Raw genomic sequence first — 21320 nt, 5'->3', positions numbered from 1 at the left:
GAAGGAAGGGGCGATGGTTTTTATAAGGTGAGAGGGAATTGGGTCTGAAACACAGGTCGGGGGGTGGCACTTGTGAGGGGGAGGAGATCTCCTCTGAGGATACTGCAGGGAAAGATGGCAAAGTAGGGGAGAAGGTTGGGGGGGAAGGCAGAAGGGGGAGGGGTGACTTTGGGGAGCTCAGACCTGATTGTGTTAATTTTCGTGATGAAGTAGGTGGCCAGATAGTTGGGGGTGAGGGATGGGGGAGGGGGAGGAACAGGGGGCCTAAGGAGAGAATTAAAGGTCCGGAACAATTGGCGGGGGTGATGCACATGGGTGTCAATGAGAGAAGAAAAGAAGTTTTGCCTGGTGGAGGAGAGGGCAGAGTTAAGGCAGGAAAGTATACATTTGAAATGGATAAGATTGGCTTGGTGCTTGGACCTTTGCCAGCAGCGCTCAGCAGCTAGAGCATAAGAGCGTACGAGGAGGACAGAGGCAGTGACCCAGGGCTGTGGGTTAGTGGACCGAGAGCGGCAGAGGGAAAGGGGGGTGAGAGAGATGAGTTCTTGTATGTCTGTCTCCCCCGATTAGACTGTAAGCCCGTCAAACAGCAGGGACTGTCTCCATTTGTTGCCGACTTGTTCATTCCAAGTGCTTAGTACAGTGCTCTGCACATAGTAAGTGCTCAATAAATACTATTGAATGAATGAATGAATGAATGAATAGAGAGGGTGGAGTTGAGAGTGGTAACCTGATCATCAAGAGTGGGAAGAGAGGACGGGGGGCAAGGGGGGGAGAGATGCTTTTGGAGAGATGGATGGGATCAAGAGAGCAGAGGTCTCTGTGGGGGAGTAGTACAGATTTGCAGGGGGAGAGAGTGTGAGAGAGGAGGCAGGTGAGAAGGTTATGGTCTGAGAGAGGGATTTCAGAGTTGGTGAGGGAGGAGATAGTGCAGCGGTAGAGATGATGAGATCGAGGGTGTGACCAAGTTGGTGAGTGGGCGAGGTGTGGTGGAGCAGGAGGTTGGCAGAGTCGAGGAGCAATAGCAGGCGGGCAGCAGAGTGACTGGATACATCCATGTGGTTGTTGAAGTCTCCGAGGATCAGAGTGGGCTATATATGCATACATCTATAATTCTATTTCTTTATATTGGTGCCTATTTACTTGTATTCATGTCTTTCTCCTCCCCCCCCATGCCTCTAGACTGTGAGCCAGTTGTGGGCAGGAATTGTCTCTATTGCTGTATTGTACTGTATTGTACTTATACAGTGCTCCAAATACAGTAAGCGCTCAATAAATAAGATTGAATGAATGAAAGAAGAGAGTGAGGAGGAGAGGAAGGAGCCCAGAAGGGAGTGAATCCCTCCTCACCTGCCATGGGCAGACTCCATCTTTGGCACAGGTTACCGATGGGCAGCCCAGGAGCTGGTGGAGTCCATGGATCACCGAGTAATAATAGTAATAATAATGATGGTATTTGTCAAGCACTTACTATGTGCCAGGCACTGTACTATCCGCTAGGGTGGATAAAAGCAAATCAGGTTGGACCCAGTCCCTTGTCCCACGTAGGACTCACAGTCTCACTCTTTATTTTACAGATGAGGTAACTGAGGCCCAGAGAAGTGATTCGCCCAAGGTCACACAGTGGACAAGGGGTGGAGCCAGGATTAGAACCCATGACCCTCTGACTCCAGGTCCATGCTCTATCCACTATGCCATGCTGCTTCTCTACACGTTATAGGCCACGCTAATGGCAAAAGGCTCCAGTTCCAGCTTCTCGTTGGGGGTGAAGGCCCAGCACTGGGAGCAGATCTGATTGTCTGCCCATCAGGCAGCCTCCAGGCCCAGCCACACTGGCCTCTTCTCAACCTGGTGTAGGCGGCTTCAAAGACTCTGATCCCAGGGACCTGGCCCCGCTGGATGGCCACCCCAATGACCGTGCCAATCCTGTGGATGCTGGGCAGCCTCGTGAGCACCCAGGAGAGGGGCCAGTCTTCTGTGGCCAGCCACACCTCTTTCAGTAGCGTCGCTCCTGCACCGCCATCTCAAAGAAAATCTGGGCCTGCTTCCGGGTAAAGATGACAACCAACACTGAAGTCTGGTTCACTTTGGCCACCAGGGCACTCATCTTCTGGTCACCACGCTGGGCCCGGAGGGGCAGCATGCCCTCATAGGCGATTCACATCCTCCACCAAGCGGTCAGGTCCCGGAGGCTCTGTGCCCCCTGCTGGCCATACTCTGCCCCATGGCACTGTCTCTTCACAGAATCACCATCAGTAAATTTTCTTTTTAAGTCTTCATTTAGAAATTCATTGGTTAGCTCAATTTTACTTATTTTGATTTTGATTCCACTGCTTGTAAATATTTCTTGGTCTGTCTCTCCCATTAGAGTGTGAGCTCCTTTTGAGTAGGGGGCATGTCTTTAGCTTCTGTTGACCCTCAATAAATATCATTCTACTAAAAGTACTAGTAGTAGTTCTATTACTAATTCTACTACTATTAATAATAAGAATGTTGGTATTTGTTAAGCGCTTACTATGTGCAGAGCACTGTTCTAAGCGCTGGGGTAGATACAGAGTAATCAGGTTGTCCCACGTGAGGCTCACAGTCTTAATCCCCATTTTACAAATGAGGTAACTGAGGCACAGAGAAGTTAAGTGACTTGCCCAAAGTCACACAGCTGACAGGTGGCGGAGCCGGGATTAGAACCCATGACCTCTGACTCCCAAGCCTGCGTTCTTTCCACTGAGCCATGCTGCTTCTACCACTAGTTCTACTTGCCTTATGCCGTTGTGTCTCCTCAGAGCCATAGCGACACCATGGACACATCTCTCCCAGAGCGCCCCACCTCCATCTGCCATTGTTCTGGTAGTGTATCCATTGAGTTTCCATGGTAAAAATACAGAAGTGGTTTACCATAGCCTCTTTCTGCACAGTAAACCTGAGTCTCCACCCTCAACTCTCTCCCATGTCACTGCTGCCCGGCACAGGGGAGTTTTGACTTGCAGCAGATTGTCTTCCACTTGCTAGCCACTGACCAAGCTAGGAATGGAATGAGTATGCCTCTGCATGACTCTCCCTCCTGTAGTTGAGATTGGTAGAGTACTGGAAACTATCCAGGTGCGACCCTGAGACAGTACTAGTTCTACTACTTCTACCATAAACTTGGGCTTTAGAAACTTTAGAACTCTGCCAAGGGTCTCAAATCGCTCCATGATAATATGGGCGGCTATGTCAAGATTGGATAGCCTTGAGTTCAGAAGGGTTCTGGCTGGATTTTGCCATTCATGGGAAGCAATGCTTTGCCCCCAGAGTTACTCCATTCTGACCTTCCACGTTTCTTCTAGAAGATGAGATGATGGTGGCTTCATGAACACATCATCATCATCATAGCACTGTACTAGGCCCCTGGGAACATGTGATAGAACCAAGAGACACAATACCTGCCCTTGAGTTGCTTACAGTCTAATGGGTATTTTGGAGTTCAGTACTGTACTCAGGGTAGCAAATAGCAACCTTGCAGCCTCAGGCAATCTTTCCATGCACAAAGTGTGGGAGAGATTGTCAGAAATGATCAGTTTATCAGCCTCTTCGGTATGCGCTGATAATATCTCACCAACTGGACCCCACGGACAGTGACATACATTCAATTGATAAAATATTCATGGAAAAGCAGAATGCATTTTCTCCATTACCTTAGTACTTAATAATACAATATTCAGTACCACTTGTTTATTTCCTTCTGCAAATCTTGTTTTATTTTCTAAATCTATCATTTCTCACTTCTGCAGTAAAAGATCCAACTGCTTTCAACTATTGTACTCCATACATTAATAAGGTAAATAAATTGAATTGAGCATCCACCTAACATCTGTTTATAAACCATTCATGAAGTAATGATCATCTCTTGAAGCAGTGCACATTTTTCACTTGATTAGGATTGATCTTGCACTCCTGTTAACAGTAAAAAATGGCATTTTAGAAAACTCAAATGCCTCCCAGATCTTTTTTGCAGAGTGTCATATTGGTAGAAGTCTAAATGCACTACTGACAATTAATGCAGCTTATATTGTGGGCATTTATACACTCCTAGTAGAGCACAGGTCTGGGAATCAGAAGGTCCTGGGTTCTAATCTCGGCTCAGCCACTCATCTGCTGTGTGATCTTGGGTAAGTCACTTCATTTCTCTGTGCTTCAGTTACCTGCTACCTCGTCTGTAAAGTGGGGATTAAGACTGTGAGCTCCATGTGGGACGTGGTCTGTGTCCAACCTGATTACCTTGTATCTACCCCAGGGCTAAACAGGTACCATTAAAAAAAATCAACATGTACAAATTGTAGACAAACGTGTTATTAGGCCATAGTATCACACTTCTGATAGTCTAAGCACCTGTTATGGTGCACCTGGGTTGTCTTACTCTATAGTAAAAATCTGGCAGTCAGTCAATCAATCAATCAACAGTGTTTTTTGAGTGTTTACTATGTGCAGAGCACTGAACTAAGTGCTTGGGGGAATATAATACAATAGAATTAACAGACGTTCCCTGCCGATAATGAGCTTAGTCAAGAGGGGGAGACAGACATTACTTATAAGTAATTTATAATCAAAAACAATCAAGTCACTAAGAGCAGTATCATGTTTGAACTCTTGTGGATAGATGGATGGAGTTTCCTGTCATAAATAATGGCTAAACCTCAGTCCACTCATGAAGAAACCCTGATGATCAATCATTCATATTTGTTGAGCGCCTACTTGTGCAAGAGCACATGTACTAAGTGCTTGGGAGAGTACACTATTACAGAGTACATGCACCCCTGTCCCCAACAGGTTTACAGTGTAGAGGGTGACACAGATATTGAAATACATACATACATACATACATACATAAATAACGGATTTGTACATAAGCACTGTAGGGATGTGGGTGGAGTGAATGGGGGTTCAAATCCAAATGCAAGGGGGACACAGAAGGGAGAGAGAGTAGAGGAAATGAGTAGAGTAAATGGTGAATCATTTGGACTACTAATCCATGGATTTAACCAAGACCCTATGGAACAGGCCAATTTGTTTGGCTCCCTAACTCGAGAAGTAGCGGGGCCTAGTGGATAAAGCATGGGCCTGGGAGTCAGAAGGACTGGGTTCTAATCCCAGCTCCACCACTCATCTGCTGTGTGACCTCGGGCAAGTCACTTCACTTCTCTGTGCCTCAGTTACCTCATCTGGAAAATGAGGATTGAGACTGGGATCTCTATGTGGGTTAGGGACTGTGCTCAACCCGATTAGCTTGTATTTAGCCCAGTGCTTAGTACAGTGCCCAGTACATAGTATAGTACTTACATGACATAGTGGCTAGAGCCCGGGCCTGGGAGTCAAAAGGTCATGGGTTCTAATCTCAGCTTCGCCACTTGTCCAATGTGTGACCTTGAGCAAGTCACTTCACTTCTCTGGGCCTCGACTGCCTCATTTGTAAAATGGGAATTGAGACTGCAAGCCCTTTGTGGGACTTGGACTGTATCCAACCCAATTTACTTGTATCCACCCCAGCGCTTAGTACAGTGCCTGGCACATAATAAGCGCTTAACAGATACCATAATTATTAAATACCACAATTATTATCAATAGTAGTAGTAGTAATTGTGCAGTGCTCTGCACACAGTATGTGCTTAATGAATAATTTGCATCTACACCAGAGCTCAGTACGGTGTTGGCACATAATAAGATCCTACAAAACAAGACAGTTATTATTTATGTATATTCCCCAGGGTAACCTCCCTAGAGTCCTCTGACAAAAACCTGGGAGCTCAGAGGGATGGCTTTCCCTGGCCTTTGCTCCATCCCATGGTTTTGGTGTTTAGTGAATGGCTCACAAGCTGTCCACCGGTCAGCATGATTCTAAGCCAAACAGCAGTCACAACAGCAGTCACAGACAAGTGATCAACTGATTGAAAGCAGTGTGGACTAATGGAAAGAGCACAAGATTGGGAGTCTGGAAAGTTGTGTTCTAATCCCTTCTCTGCCACTGTAACCTTGTGCTGTGTGACCTTGGGCAAGTCCCTTAACTTCTCTGTTCCTCAGTTCCCTCATCGGCAAAAAACGAGGATTCAATACCTGTCCTTCCTCCTAATTACACAGTAAGCCCCACTACTGTGTATCTATCCCAGCGTTCAATATAGTGCTTGGCACATAGTAACTGCTTAACAAATACCACGATTATTATTATCAAGTGTTTTTATTTTTGTTTTGAATATTTGCATCTAAACTTTTTTCCTGTCCGTATTGTAGGCTTTTGATTTGTTTCCACCTCTCTCCCCCATTAGATTGGAAGCTCCTCAAGGGCAGGGGTGGTCCCTTCAATTCTAGCATGTTTTTCCAAACTCCTAGTACAGTGCTTTGCATATAACAAGCACTTAAGCAATCTTGCTGTTGCTGATGATGATAACAGTGATGCTGATGACAGTGATGATGATGATGAAAGTGATGGTGATGACAGTGATGATGACAGTGGTGATAATGATGACTGATGATGGTGATGACTGTGTTGAGGATAATGGTGATGATGATGGTGATGGTGACAGTACCCCCGCTCAGGGTCGCACCTGGAGAGTTTCCAGTTCTCTACCAGTCACAACTAAAGGAGGGAGAGTCAAGCAGGGGCCTATTCATTCCATTCCTAGCTTAAGCAGTGGCTAGGGAGTGGAAGGCAATCTGCTACAAGTCAAAACTCACTCATGCTGGGCAGCAGCGGCACGGGAGAGATTTGGGGGCAGAGACTCGAGTTTACTACGTGGAAGGTGGCGATGGTAAACCACTTCCAGATTTTTACCAAGAAAATTCTCTGGATCCACTACCAGAACGATTGCAGATAGAGAGCGGGGTGTTCTGGGAGAGATGTGTCTGTGGTGTCGCCATGGGTCGGAAATGACTCAATGGCATGACACAAGACAAGATGGTGACAGTGGCAATAACGATGATGATGATGATGATGATGTTGATGATAATGGTGATGATGATGACCGTGTTGATGGCGATGATGGCTAAGGTGGTGACAATGACAGTGACGGTAACGATGATTATTATTTTGATGATAATGGTGATAATGTTTACGGCAATGATGATACCGTGGCACAAGAAGAGCTTACTTTTAGGCAGTGAATTGGAACTTGGTGGAATTTTATAGAGCAGCTCACTATCAAGAACAACGTTGCAGTGAAACTCAAAGAACGAGCTTGGGAGTCAGAGGTCATGGTTCGGTTCTAATCCCGGTTTCACCACTCGTCTGCTGTGTGACCTTGAGCAAGTCACTTTAGTTCTCTGTGCCTCAGTTACGTCATCTGCAAAATGGAGATTGAGACTGTGATTCCCACGTGGGACAATCTGATTACCTTGTATTTACTCCAGCATTTAGAACAGTGCTTGGCACATAATAAGAGCTTAACAAATACTATAATTATTATTATTATTGTTATAGTTTCAGTCCCATCGAGTATCCAGGTAAATATCTAAGCAAATCCTGAATTTCAACCAACTTATAGGAATGTATTCATTGCTGTTATGTTTTTTCCTTCACTTTGACTGGTAACTTGCCCTTACATCTGTGAGCTGGGATTTTGGATGCCAATGAAAACACCTGCACCATAGGAGAAACACATTTAAATATCCACCTTTCCAAGTGATTGGTTTTGAAGAAGCATCCCTTGATTAAACACAGGTATTTAAAACCCCAGGCTCTGAAATAGGAGGTTTATTCCGTGGCAGCCGTTGTGTCTCGAAACATCTCACTCATTAAAATTGGCAGTGTCAGTGATTATACTGTTAACCCCTTGTCTCCCCCCCTTTGAACAAAGATGCATTTTCTCCACATTTCAGTTGCTATCTCTGTAGTTCCCCAGTGTTGCCGGGGCAGGGGTATTCCCAGAAGAGGATGCAGTAAAGCAGCATTTTTTTTTAATGGTACTTGTTAAACATTTACTATGTGTTGCGCCATGTACTAAACACTCAGATAGATACATGATCATCAGGTTGGACACAGTCCCTGTCTGACATGGGGCTCATAGTCTAAGTAGGAAGGACAAAGTTTGGCATGAATGGGAGCAATTCTTGTCCTGAGTGTGGATCACCAGTGGCTAATCCTTTTCCAGTTGGGCTCCACTGGGGATTATTATCATTTAACATTATCAACATTATCCACATTATCATTACCACCAGCAGAGCCTCCATTGTAAGGGGACTGGTTTAATGGGGACTCACTGTTGGAGACAAGGGTAACAGACAGACCAGCCTGGAGGGCAGCATGTGAAAGAGGGGCTGCTCTCCTTGAGCAGAGAATGCTGGGAGACCATGGAAGCAGAAAGACCAGCCTGGCAGATAGCAATCAGGAGTGGAGCTGCAAAGATCGAGCTGTTGACAGGTTGCAGGGTAGCCAACTGCTGAGACTGGTATTTAGAAAACAGTATGGATGAGAGTGACTGACTTTCTGACGTTTTTTACTGACAGATCGAAAGGCGTGGAAAGCAGGTGTGGTGGGGGAGAAGGGAGGAGGGGGGTTTGTAGGCTCTTCACATGGCAGCAACTGGCTGGACTCGGAGAAAAAAATCCTCTTTATCAACATTATTCTTGCCAAATGGCAGGCCCTGAGCCAACAAACTAAAGTTGGTCATGTTTGTAAAGCCTGAACCAATATCAGTTCCTACCAAGTCCCTGCCCTATATGGAGCCCACAATCTGAGAGGGAGGGAGAACAGGAATCTTAACCCCATTAGACAGATGAGGAAACTGAGGCACAGAGAGGTAAAGTAATTTGCCCAAAGTCACACAATGGACCAGGGGCAGAGCTTGAGCAGACGCCGGGCCTTCAGCCTCCCAGTTCCATTCTCTTTCCCACAGGCCACACTGCATCCCTGACGGTGACTTTATCTGCCTCCTCCATTAGACTGTAAGCTTGTTATGGACTGGGAACGTGTCTGCTAATTCTGCCAAGCCCTTAGTACAATGTTCTGCACATAGTAAGCATTCAATAAATACCAATGATTGTCTCTGTCTCTGTCTGCCCACTGGCTTGGCACCAGCAGCAGCAGCATCATGCCAGTTGGAGGCCTGGGTCCCTCCCAGCTTTGGAAATCAGTTCTGCCACCAGAACATACGTCTGCCCTGCTGTGATGCATGGCGAAGTTGGGGACCAGCTTTTACGGAGGGGTACAAATTAAAATAAGGGGAGGGTTTTAAAAAACCCATCTTCAGAATTTTTGTATATGTCATTATTTAATTGCAATTTTAGTTATTCATTGTGATTCCAATAGTTGTCATTATGGAAAAAGTCTGGGTGTCAGAAGGCCAGGGTTCTAATCATGGCTCCACCACTGCCCGCTTTGTGACCTTGGGAAAGTCACTTCACTTCTCTGGGTCTCAAGTTCCTCATCTGTAAAATGGGGATTCAGTACCTGTTCTCCCTCCTCCTTAGACTGTGAGTCCCGTATGGGGTGGGGATTATGTCCAATCTGATTATTTTAAGTACCCCAGTGCTTAGTACAGTGCTTGGAACATAGTAACAGCTAAATATATTCACAATAATTATTTATGTCTGTCTCCCAGATGAGACTGTAAGCTCCAAATGGATAGGGAGTCTGTCTCACGTTTCTGATATACTTTCCTATGAGCTTAAATAAATCCCACTGCTCCTACTTCTGTAATTTATTTTAATGTCTGTCTACCCACCAGACTGTGAACTCCTCGAGAGCAGGGATCATGTCTACATGCTCTATTGCACTCTCCCAAGCACTTAGTACAGTGTTTCACACATAAAAGCAGTGTGGCTTAGTGGAAAGAGCATGGGTTTAGGAGTCAGAGGATATGGGTTCTAATTCCAGCTCTGTTACTTGTCTGCTGTGAGACTTTGGGCAAGTAACTTCATTTCCTCTGAGCCTCAGTTACTTCATCTGTAAAATGGGGATTAAGTTAGTGAGCCCCACATAGGACAACCTGATTACCTCGTATCTACCTCAGTGACATATAGTAAGTGCTTAAAAAATACCATTATTATTACTATTATGAGTAAGCACTTAATAAATACCATTGACCGATTACAAAATACTCTAGGGCCAGTAGACAGGATAGAGAGTTTTTGGTAGTAATAGTAATAATAATAATTTTGATATGTGTTAAGTGCTTACTGTATGCCAGGCACTGTACTAAGCACTGGGGTAGATACAAGCAAATCGGTTGGGACACAATCCCTGTCTCATGAGGGGCTCAGAGTCTCAATCCCCATTTCACAGATGAGGAAATTGTGGCTGAGAGAAGTGAAGTGATTTACCCAAGATCACACAGCAGACAAGTGGAAGAGTTGGGATTAGAATCCACAAACTTCTGACTCCCAGGCCTGTGCTCTATCCACTACACCATGCTGCTTCCCATATAGTTTGTATTCGACTTGCTGGATTTGCCCTCTATTCTATATTTGAGTTGGAGAATCTGTCATTTCAGAACAACAAACCCTATTAATCATTGATTATTATTATTACTATCGTTAGCATTATTATAACTACTACTACTATTGTGTTTATAGGAAGGCCCACATTAACCGTCATCCCATATATGAAGAGAGGTTCACTTAATTCACCACTCACAAGGTCTGGCAGCAGGAGAAACCTCTGTTTCTGGGCTCACATGCAAGAGAAATTGACATAGGGTCCACAGGAAAATTTGTCTCACATGACAAAATTATAGACTGCAGTGAGATTTGCAGCCAAAATCTTGTCACAGTAGATTATCAAATGATTGGAGCAGTAAAAAAAATGAATTGGGGTTTAAACTTTTATGAAAAAGCACTTATATTGTGGAATAAGACTTTTTTAATGGACTGCAGGCATTAAACAGACCTTGTATTAGGCTTTGAAATTAATGGGTCACTGTATAACATTCCAGTTTTCTTAGCTTGATAAGATTAATGCTTGCTTATATAGCAAATTCAATGGCTCATTTAATTTCATATGAATGTTTAAAGTTAAATTGCTTTTGGATTAAGTCTAAACTCATTATTCATTTTAATGTCTGAAAGAACTTTCATTTTTCTTTCATTTTATTTAATCAAGTGCATCATCATTAAGTAAAGGCTAAAGACCTAGATAGCTAAGAAATACAGTAAAAAGAAATTTATTAATTTAGTTTGAAAAGAGACTTATTTGTTAAACTTTATTTAATCCTCTGCCCAGTTCAAGTCTAGCACCATTAGAAAAAAATAGAGATTTATGGGTATTTTGTCATGGCTTAGAAATTCAGAAACAGGGGGAAACCTGGTAAATATTAGGAGTGCCCTGTGAGTGTGGTGTTGAGGGAACAGCCAGGGGCTAGATTCATCAAAAAGCCTTCTCTCTGGCTTATGCCAAAGAGGTTTTCTGCTCCACTGGGAGAAACAGCATGGCCTAGAGAATAGAGCCTGGGCCTGGGAGTAAGAAGGACCTGGGTTCTATTCCCAGCTCCACCACTTGTCTGTTATGTGACCTTGGACAAGTCACTTCACTTCTCTGTGCCCCAGTTCCCTCATCTGTAAAATGGGAATTAAGACAGGGAGTCCTATGTGGGACAGGGAGTGTGTCCGACCTAATTAGCTTGTATCTACCCCAGCGCTTAATACAGTACCTGGCACGTAGTAAGCACTTAACAAATGCCATTTTTAAAAAAATCTCTCCTTCCAGCAACCCGGAAGGAGGCAACCTCTTGCATCAGGGGTCCCAGTGAATCATTTAGCACTGATTATCAATCAGTTGTATTTATTGAGCACTTACTGTGTGCAGAGCACTGTACTAAGCACTTGGGAGGATGCTAGAGAATTAGTAAACCTACTCCTTTCCCTCAAGGAATTTAGAGACTAAAGAGGTAGACAAATGGCTAAAATGAATTTCAGGTAGGAGAGGCAGCTGGGCAGAGTGGCCTGGTGGATAGAGCACACTCTGGACCTAGGAGTCAGGAGGACTTGGGTTCTAATCCTGACTCCGACACTTGTCCGCTGTGTGACCTTGGGCAAGTCCCTGAACTTCTCTGAGCCTCAGTTACCTCATCTGTAAAATAAAGATTAAGACTATGAGCCCCACGTGGGACAGGGACTGTGTCCAACTTGATTATCTTGTATCTACCACAGCACTTAGTACAGTGCCTGGCACACTATAAGTGCTTAACAAATACCTTGAAAAAAACAAAAACAGGATATGGATATAAGTGCCACGTAGTGGGGAGGGTAAATACTCGGGAGTGCTGAATCTGAGAGAGATTAATCACAGAAGGTCTCCTGGAGGAGATATAATACTCCTACTACTACTACCGACTGGGGTATTTTTTAAGTGCTTACTATGTGCCAGGCACTGATCTAAGGACTGGGCTAGATATGAAATAATCAGTTCACACACAGTCCCTGTCTCACATGGGGCTCACAGTCTCAAGCCCCATATTACATATGAAGTAACTGAGGCATAGAGAAGTTAAGTAACTCGCTCAAGGTCACACAGCAGAAAAGTGGCGGATCTGGGACTAGAACCCAGGTCCTTCTGACTTCCAGGACCATGCTTTATCCACTAGGCAATACTACTACTAATAATGATTGCGGTATTTGTGAAGCATCTACTACGGTGACAAGTACTATACTAAGCACTGAGGTACGTACGAGATAATCATGCTCGACACAGTCCCTGTCCCTCACATAGTATACTGTCTATAATAATAATGTTGGTATTTGTTAAGCGCTTACTATGTGCAGAGCACTGTTCTAAGCGCTGGGGTAAACACAGGGGAATCAGGTTGTCCCACGTGGGGCTCACAGTCTTAATCCCCATTTTACAGATGAGGGAACTGAGGCACAGAGAAGTTAAGTGACTTGCCCACAGTCACACAGCTGACAAGTGGCAGAGCTGGGATTCGAACTCATGACCCCTGACTCCAAAGCCCGTGCTCTTTCCACTGCACCACGCTGCTTCCACATGTAGCAGGGAGAACAGGTATTGAATCCCCATTTTACTGTTACAGAAACTGAGGCATATAGAAGCTAAGTAACATGCTCTAGGTCACACAGCAAGTAGCAGAACCGGATTTAGAAACCAGGTCCTCTAACTCAGGAGAGCTTTGAAAATGGGGAGAACAGTGGTCTGTCGATGAAGGAGGAGGGAGTTCCAGGCAGGAGGGAGTGTGTGGACAAGAGGTCGATGGCGAGAGAGATGAGAATGAGGCATAGTGAGTAGGTTGGCATGAGAAGAATAATGGGATGTAGAGGGAGAAGAGAATGGATAAATATGAGGGGAAGAGTTGATTGAGTGCCATGAAAAGTCAATGGCCAGGAGTTTCTGCTAGATGTGAAGATGTGTGGACTAGCACTGGAGGTTTTTTAGGGGTGGAGAATTGTTTGCATAACAGTGTTTTTGAAAAATGATCCGTGCAGCAGAGTGAAATGTGGACTTGAGATGATAGAGACCTGAGGCAGGGAGAACCACAAGGAGGTTAATGCAGTAATTAAGTCAGGATAAGATAAGTGCCTGGATCAATCTGGTGGCCACTGGGATAAAAAGGAAGGGACATATTCAAAGAAATGTGGAAGAAGGACAGACTGGATTGGCAACAGGCTAAAATTTGGAGTTGAAATAATAATGATAATAATGACAATAATAATAATAATAATATTTGTAAGTGCTTACTATATGCCAACACTGTACTATATGCTGGGGTAGATACAAGATAATCAGGTCCAACAATGGGGCTCACAGTCTAAGTAGGAGGGAGAAGAGGTTTTGAACCCCCACTTTGCAGATGAAGGAAATGATGCACAGAGAAGTCAAGTGACTTTTCCAAGGTCATATAACAGGTAAGTAGTGGAGCTGAGATTAGAACTCAGGTTCTCTGACTCCCAGACCCGGGCTCTTTCCATTAGGCCATGGTGCTTCCCGAGAGAGGGAATGGTCAAAGCTAATCAATAGTATTTATTGATGGCCTTTGGGTCTAGAGCACCTCACTAAGCCCTTGGGAATAGTACAAGAGAAAAATACATTTCATACCGACATGGAAAACATTTATAAATGTTTTTGTCTACCCCCCCTTCCCATTTGAAATTCACCGACTGTCATGAACCTGTTACTTTCCCAAGCATTTAGTACAGTACACTTCACTCGGTTGGTGCTTAATACCATTACTACTACTACAACCCAAGGAGGCCACAGTGAATAATTAAATATACAACTGAACATGCAGGTACTCTTAGCTCTTAGTTCAACACAATAAAGCATTCTAATACCATTGATTGACTGAGGTACTTTGTTCAGAGCACTGTACTAAGCACTTGGGAACAGAGGACATGGTGCCTGACCGAAAAGGGGTTACAGTCCTTTGATCCACAAATCTACGTTCCATTCTGGGAATGAATATGAGTATTTTGGGCTTGGAGAAAGGGAAAGCGGGAGTCTAATCATTTTAATCATATAATCACTGCTCTCCTACTACAACCCAGTTCCCACACTTTGCTCCTTCATTGCCAACCTACTCACTTTAACTTGATCTGTCCATCTCACTGCCGACCTCTCACCCATGTCCTGCCTCCAGCCTGGAATGCCCTCCCTCTTCATATCTGACAATCACGTTGCCCACCATCAAAGCCTTATTGAAGGCACATCTCCTACTAGAGGCCTTCCCTGACTAAGCCCTCATTTCCCCTTCTCCCACTCCCTTCTGCGTTGCCCTTGCACTTGGATTTGCTCCCTTGACTCACCCCTCCCTTGGCCCCATGGTACTTATATACATATTCATAATTTATTTATATTAATGTCTGACTCTCCCTCTAGACCGTAAGCTCGTTGTGGGCAGAGAATGTGTCTACTGGCTCTGTTATAATGTACTCTCCCAAGCGCTTAGTACAGTGCTCTGCACACAGTAAGCGCTCAATAAATGATTGATTTTTTGATTGATTTTGTCATAAAATGGATTTTTTCCCATCTACTTTCATTCCCATTAGAAATAATAACCAGGGCCAAATTCTAACTGCTTCAATATCATCAAAAATAATTGTTGCAGGCCTGTACTCAGGAAAATGCTATACTAGGCAATTGGCGATATAGAAAAAATAATTCAAACACTGTTCCTAACCATGATGTGCTGAAAAATAATAATAATAATAATAATGGTATTTGTTAGGTGCTTACTATGTGCCAAGCACTGGGAAAGATACAAGGTTATCAGATTGCCCCACTTTGGGCTCAGTCATAATCCCCAGTTTACAGATGAGGTTACTGAGGCACAGAGAAGTTAAGTGACTTGCCCAAAGTCACACAGCAGACAACTGGCAGATCCAGAATTAGAACCCACGACCGCCGCTGACTCCCAAGCCCATGCTCTTTTCAAATGGAAAACAATTAGACCTTAAAGATAATATGCCAACAATTGCCAGTCATGAAGATCACTCATGACTATCTTGCCAAATTCCAAACATTCCTGTGAACTCAGGCAGTCAAGTCACCATCAATCTAATAATGTACACAGGAACATAGCTGTGCTGGCTGGGGAGGGCCCAAGGGAGAAGAATCAACAAAAGCAGGATACCCCAAACAGCTGCTCCATGGTGCACTGAAAGGGAGCACACATACTCCAGGATGGCAGGATAAACAGTTTAAAGATAGACTAAAGCCCAGTTAGAAATGATGCAACATAATGGCAGACTACTGGGGGACCACTGCAGCAGGCAGACCAGCCCAGAGAACAGCAGTTGAGAAAGAGGCTTCTCTTGGAGCAAAGGCTTCATGAAGACCAGGGATGCCAAGAGGCTGGCTCAAGAATAGAGACTGACCCTTTATGGAGTAAACCCTTTGGCAGGTACATGATGAAGATACAAATTGCCTAAGGTACTTTGGATTGAATTATGGGCAACCCTGAGTGACCCAGAAGATCGTCCTCCACCCACTTGAAGCAGGTAATTTGAGAACCACTAATGAGCCACCTCCTCTGATTGGTTCCTGCAGACAGGATCTGATTGATTGGAACATCTGCCATTTGCACACAATTTTTCTTCCCCATTGCTGCTTATAATTACAGCTGGAGGGAAGAAAGTTTGGGCTAGCCATTTTTATTTCCTATAGTCCATTACATACCGGCGAGCCCAACAATGTTATGTCCCAGATCCTTGGTGGGGAGAGACGGGTGGTCGTGACTCCATCACTGCCACTCCTGAGGACAGAGTGGGGTGGGGAATTCAGCTTCTATGGGAGGGAGAGGAGCGGGGTCATGGAATCTCCCACCTTCCATGCCCCCTGGTCACTAGACCAGTGACTACACAGTTCAAACCAGACAATGGATAAGGAGGTCACTTATCTGATCATCTTGAAGGACTTTGCCACTTCTCCTGATAAAGAGGTCAAAGTTCAAATTGATAAATAATCCTTCGCGTAACCCCCACTGGCACAGCAATGATATATCCTCCTGTGGGCACACTGTGGAGCATGTTGAGATGCATTCTAAGCTTCATTTGTTTCAGCCACACTCGGACACACAATCAGGAGTGTTATCTTCAAATCCCCCCCTCTCAGAATCATACCTGGAGAGTTTCCAGGTACTCTACCAGTCTCGGCTATGGGAGGGAGAGTCAAGCAGAGGCTCTCTGTTAGCTTGGGCAGTGGCTAGACAGTGGAAGGCAATCAGCTTCAAGTCAAAACTCACCTGTACTGGGCAGCAGAAGCAGGGAAGAGAAACAAAGGCGGAGACTCAAGTTTACTGCACAGAAGGCAATGGTAAACCACTTCTATATTTTTTACCAAGGAAACTCTATGGATACACTACCAGAATAATTGCAGCTGGAGGTGGGGCGTTCTGGGAGAGAGGTGTCCATGGCGTCACTATGGGTCAGAGACAACTCGACAGCATTAGACAAGATGAATCAATTATTCAGTGGGAATGGAGAAGCAGCAAGGCCTCGTGAAAAGAGTACGGGCCTGGGAGTCAGAGGACATGGGTTCTAATCCCAGCTCCGCCACGTCTGCTGTGTGACCTTGGGTAAATTGCTTCACTTCTCTAGGCCTCAGTTACCTCATCTGTAAGATGGGGATGAAGACTGTACGACAGGGACTGTGTCTGACTTGAGGAGCTGATTGCCAGGAGCCCTGGCCCTGCTCTATACCAAGTTTCCAAACCGGCCCCTCTACCTGAGCTGGGAAAAAAGTCACCATAACTGTGTATCCTAAGTGGTGTGGTACATCTGAGAGAGATCCTAATCAGCTGTAATGACCAGGCATCGCTAGACTGGGCAATCTGTGACGAGTTCAACAAAATAATGGAACTTTATTCAGCTCTTGGTCTAATTGCAAGGGTGTGACATATACATGTACACACACGCTACAACAAATTAGCTACCCATTTGACTGTTTTCACCAAGTTCATGCAGATGGTCCCACGACAGAGGAGTTCAAGTAGTTCCACCTGGCTCTGGACTGCTACGCTAGCTCATCCTGGCTGCAAGTGATGGCAAAGACTTCTGACACATGGTGTAGTGGCTAGAGCACAGGCCTTGGAGTCAGAAGGTCAAGGGTTCTAATCCCTGTTCTCCCACTTGTCTGTTGTGTGGTCTTAGGGTCACTTCACTTCTCTGGGCCTCAGTTACCTCATCTGTAAAATGGGGCTAGAGGGTGTGAGCCCCACATGGGACGAGAACTGGGTCCAAACCAATTTGCTTGTACCCACCCCAGTAATAATAATTACATTTGTTAAGCACTTACTATATGCCAAGCACTGTTCTAAACACTAGGGGGATACAATAATAATGTTAGTTTTTGTTAAGCACTTACTACGTGCCAAGCACTGTTCTAAGCACCGGGGTAGATACAAGATAATCAGGTTGTCCCACATGGGGCTCACAGTCTTAATCCCCATTTTCCAGATGAGGTAAGGCACAGAGAAGTTAAGTCACTTGCCCAAACTCACACAGCTGACAAGTGGCAGAGCCAGGATGAGAACCCATGACCTTTGCCTCCCAAGCCCAGGCTCTTTCCACTGAGCAATGCTGCTTCAGTGCCTGGCACATAGTAAACACTTAACAAATACCATAAAAATGCCTCAGCAGAGTCATGGTTCGTGGCAGCAGCTCCATCTCGGCCATTTAGGGTCTCTCATACTGTGTTGTTTGTTATCGGATCTTAGTTTATGGTGCCGGCACCATGGGCATCCCAGCACTCAGGTAGCACGGCCAAGCAGCCTCTTTACCATGTTGTGGCTTGACTCCGGTCCATGTGTCTCCATTTCTGCCCAGCTTTTTTTCCTCCTCTTCTCCTCACGACTCAAAGCAACCACCTTCTATGTGTCTCTGCCTTGAGGGTTGCAACAACTCCTATGTGGCAGCTGTTGATTGGCCCAGGCCTGTTACTGGGGAAAAAAACGAGGGGAGACCCATTTCTCCCTAGTGCCCACCTGCAGACTGGATTTGCAATGATCTGCCCTGGAGCAGAGCAGCCTTGTTCCTTCTCAAATTCGTTCCACCATGTTGTTGTTCATGAGGTCAAAAACAGTCACTTGTGAAAAGGCTTTTTGGTCAACAAAAATGACTTCCAGTGGACTCACCACACTGATTACCCGATAGTTTAGAACAGCACTAATATCATTATCATATCATTAATATCAATAATAATTATGGTATCTGTTAAGTGCTTTTTATGGCACTTTTTAAGCACTGGGATGGATACAAGCAAATTGGGTTGGACACAGTTCCTGTCCCATGTAGGGATCACAGTCTCAATCCCCATTTTACAGATGAGGTAACTGAGGCCCAGAGAAGTGAAGTGACTTGACCAAGGCCACACAGCAGACAAGTGGCAGACAGAGGATTAGAACCCATGACCTTCTGACTCCCAGGCCCCTGGTCTATCAACTACGCCATGCTTTGTGTTACAGAAACACAACCACACACCCCACCAAACCATTCAAGTCCCCTGCCCCACTCACCCACACCCAACAGTGTCACTTGCCCCTATGCTTCAGGGTTGAGGAGACCTGCCCATTTTAAGAAAAACAGTACCTGACATCATTTTTTTTTTAAAGCACGGCCATTTGAGCATTGACAGCACTGTATATCCATGACCATGAAGAGAACTTCCTGGGACTAGCAAAACTGGAGCCTCAGCTCTCGTGAATTATTCAAAGAGGTCTCTCGTAGCCTGGGGGAGGGCTGCCTTGGTCTGAGATTCCTGTCCCCTTGATTAGATAACATTTGTCAGCTGTGCGGGCCCCAGGTATCTCCCCGCTGCAATTGTCTCTCTCCCCTTCTGCAGGAGAATAAAATCTCCTGGCTCATTTCACGGTCTTGCAAGGGGGCTGTGCGAGTGTCAGCTGTTCTCCAGATTAAAAAACGATTTTTCATTTCCCCTCTCTCAGTCTCTCTCAGTCTCCATCCCTGGGGCGAAGGGGAAAAAAAGCACAGCTCTGGCTCTCTGATTCAAAGGCCACCCAAGTGGAAGTTGGTTAATTGTTTCCCTTTTAATAAGAAATCCACTTTCACAATTCACCTGCTTCTCTCTTCCGTCGGCCCAATGCCTTCATTTGAGTTTTGCAAATGGAACCAATCTCGCCTTGCTCAACCCCTGCCTGCAGGCTTTATGGCAGGGACTACCTCATGGGAGATTTTCAATTTTGCTGAAAACTGCCTCAATTCCTAGAGGTTTGTGACAATGAGATGCTCTCTCCCTTTAGGATATTTTCATGGCTTGTGCTCACCAATAGCCAGAACCTCCTCCTTCATTCGATCTTGGTGTAAGTGGGTCCACATTATGCTACTTAACAGCCAATTAACATTACAAACCTCCTCTTCCAGCGCCTCTCCTTTGAATAATTTTTATTCATGCAAGGAGGCAATGAATTTAAAGTTGCTACAGTGCACATGGTTGGGAAGCCTCTTTTGAAAGTGATTAGGTCAATTCTCACAAAGGATGGGGGAACCACCGGTAAAAGAGGACCCCCTTCCCCCCAGGTTGCATGATAACAATTTATAATAGTGTAACTCTTTCCACCTGACTTGCTAAACTGTTTAAGAGCTGGGAGGGAGCTTCCTACAGTGCAGTTCTGCACACTGTAAACTCACTGTGGGCAGAGAATGTGTCTGTTATATTGTGCTCTCCCAAGTGCTTAGTAAGTGCTCAATAAATACAACTGAATGAATGAATGCTCAATAAATACCACTGATGATTGAGGGGGGACTCCCCCCACCCCTACCTGCTTATTCCATCCCTTTCCACTCTTAGAGCCATTAATGTGGTATAGCATCTGATCACTTTTAAGAGGGTCTCTGTGGAACATCCCCCTCTCTCCCCACCTCTCTCCTCTCCAGTCTATCCTAAACACAGCAGCAGGAGCAGCAGGTATCAGTTTTCTCAAGCACCTCTCCCCTTTTCAGAATAACACTGTGGCTCTCTGCCATGTTGTTTCTAATGAAAATGATTGCCTGTTGGTTTCAAAGAGTTCCATCATATGGCTCCCATCTAGTCACCTATGGCTCCTCTGTCACTCAGCTTGCGCTCTCCTCTTCTCCCTAGCCAATTTCCTCTCCCTCCCGCTAACATGGCTTTTCCATCTCCATTTCCCCTCTTTTCTCTTCTGTACTGCTTATGCCCTTGGATCTGTATCCTTTATACACTTGATTCATTCACTCATTCAATAGTGTTTATTGAGCGCTTACTATGTGCAGAGCACTGTACTAAGTGCTTGGAATGTACAAATCGGTAACAGATAGAGACAGTCCCTGCCCTTTGACAGGCTTACAGTCTAATCAGGGGAGACAGACAGACAAAAACAATAGCAATAAATAGAATCAAGGGGATTAACATTTCATTAAAACAATAGCAAATAAATAAAATCAGGGTGAGGTACATCTCATTAACAAAATAAATAGGGTAATGAAAATATATACAGTTGAGTGGACGAGTACAGTGCTGAGGGGAGGGGAAGGGAGAGGGGGAGGAGCAGAGGGAAAGTGGGGAAAAGCGGGCTTAGCTGAGGAGAGGTGAAGGGGGGTAGAGGGGGAGCAGAGGGAACAGAGGGAAAAGGGGAGCTCAGTCTGGGAAGGCCTCTTGGAGGAGGTGAGCCCTCAGTAGGGCTTTGAAGAGGGGAAGAGAATTAGTTTGGCGGAGGTGAGGTGGGAGGGCATTCCAGGACCGCGGGAGGACCGTGGGATGTGTGGGGTGAACGAGAGAGCCAAGTCAAAGATGACACCGAAGTTGCGGGCCTGAGAGATGGGAAGGATGGTCGTACCATCCACAGTGATAGGAAAGTCAGGAAGAGGACAGCGCTCTCTCTCTCTCTTTGATTGTGAACCTTGACTGTAAGCTCCTTGTGGGCAGGGAACGTGTC

General features: G+C 45.2%; 1 non-coding gene across 1 annotated transcript; it reads left to right on the top strand.

The window, feature by feature from the left end:
- Window positions 1-6557: 6557 nt before the first annotated feature.
- On the top strand, window positions 6558-6695 carry LOC114806713. Its single transcript, XR_003754775.1, has one exon. It is a non-coding gene; the product is annotated as a small nucleolar RNA SNORA7 (small nucleolar RNA).
- Window positions 6696-21320: the final 14625 nt, after the last annotated feature.

The sequence above is a fragment of the Ornithorhynchus anatinus genome, chromosome X1, assembly GCF_004115215.2.
Source record: "Ornithorhynchus anatinus isolate Pmale09 chromosome X1, mOrnAna1.pri.v4, whole genome shotgun sequence".
NCBI lineage: Eukaryota > Metazoa > Chordata > Mammalia > Monotremata > Ornithorhynchidae > Ornithorhynchus > Ornithorhynchus anatinus.
This window is presented reverse-complemented; position numbering and strand designations above follow the sequence as displayed.